Below are 1,309 nucleotides of genomic sequence, written 5' to 3'. Positions count from 1 at the left end.
AGGTGAGGAGGAAATGTCAGGTAACAGTCTGAACTGCTTGACCAGGTATGTTAAAGGTCAGGAGAGTGTCCAAACCATATGACCAGCAATATGAAAAGTTAGGATGTTTAAACCACATGACCAGTGATATGCTAGGGAAGGAAAGGTCACCCTGGAGGCAAGATCCTTTCTTCCCCAGTTTCTCCCCTTGCTAGTCACCTGGGGCCTTTCACCCTGGTGACTTTCTATAACTGGCCCATTGTCCTTGCTCTGTTCATGTCTGTCTAACTGCCTATCACAGTATGATTTGTTGCATATGAGAAGCATGTCAAGAAATTGATGACAACAGCAATCCTTTGAATACGGGGCTTTAAGCAGCACAGAACATGCGGGGCCATGGCCTGCAACCTGCACTCTATGTGGGCACCCACTGCACCCTGCCCACCGAGGCCTTGGGACCTGTGGGCAGACACCATCTGGATGCTGCAAACTGGCCCCAATCTCCTCTTGTTGTGTAAATTCACAGAAAATGTAATGGAACAGTGGGAATCAGCAATTCTACAAAAGAAGCTTCAGGACATGTTGTTTACTGTAGTCAGGCAGAAATTGGGACAAAATTGAACAAACAAAATGAATTTGGTGCTTTGTTAAGTGTGAAAGCTGTGAGTGAACTCTATTCTCCTCTATCAGAAGAAGTAACTGAAATTAATGAAGCTCTTGGAGAAAATCCAGAACTTGTCAACAAATCTTGGTGTGAAGATGATTGTCTGATCGAGACAACATTGAGTAACCCTGCAGAACTAGATAAACTAATGAGTGAAGAAGCATATGACAAATACATAAAATCTATTGAGTGAAAATGGAACTCCCCTAAATAAAGTAGTAGGAAACACCTTAATGCAATATAGTTGTCTTAAGTTAGTGGAGGGCAGAAGCTTTTAAATAGCAACTTTTGGTAATAGCAATGAAAAAAGAAACTAAAACAAGGCTATTGGAAGAAAACATCCCTTAACTTCCTAGTGATTGCTGATAAACACAATATGTATCTTTTTTATAACACCCTATGATTTTTAGACTAGGTTACAGTTATAATAATATTCAGAATTTCTGAAATTACCTGTGGTAAATCTATTTATAAAAATTATGTGTTTCAATGATAACATTGTTATATTAAGCCTTATATAATATTGTAACTTGCTTACATCGGTCTCTGGATTTGAGTCAAAAAACTTAATGATCTTCCCATTGGAAATAACTGGCAGTGGAGAAGAGTTTTTGTTAGTCATTAGTGTCAGATGACAAACAATACTCTTAATTTTGCAATATACTG

At 38.7% G+C, this 1,309-nt stretch overlaps 1 pseudogene; it reads left to right on the top strand.

The window, feature by feature from the left end:
- The first annotated feature begins 375 nt into the window (after positions 1-375).
- On the top strand, positions 376-836 carry LOC150012857 (glycine cleavage system H protein, mitochondrial pseudogene; annotated as a pseudogene).
- Positions 837-1,309: the final 473 nt, after the last annotated feature.

The sequence above is a fragment of the Furipterus horrens genome, unplaced genomic scaffold (assembly GCF_987537825.1).
Source record: "Furipterus horrens unplaced genomic scaffold, mFurHor1.1.pri manual_scaffold_4, whole genome shotgun sequence".
NCBI classification, from domain to species: Eukaryota; Metazoa; Chordata; class Mammalia; order Chiroptera; family Furipteridae; genus Furipterus; species Furipterus horrens.
The sequence above is the reverse complement of the archived record's forward strand: the minus strand, read 5'-3'. Positions and strand labels throughout refer to the sequence as shown.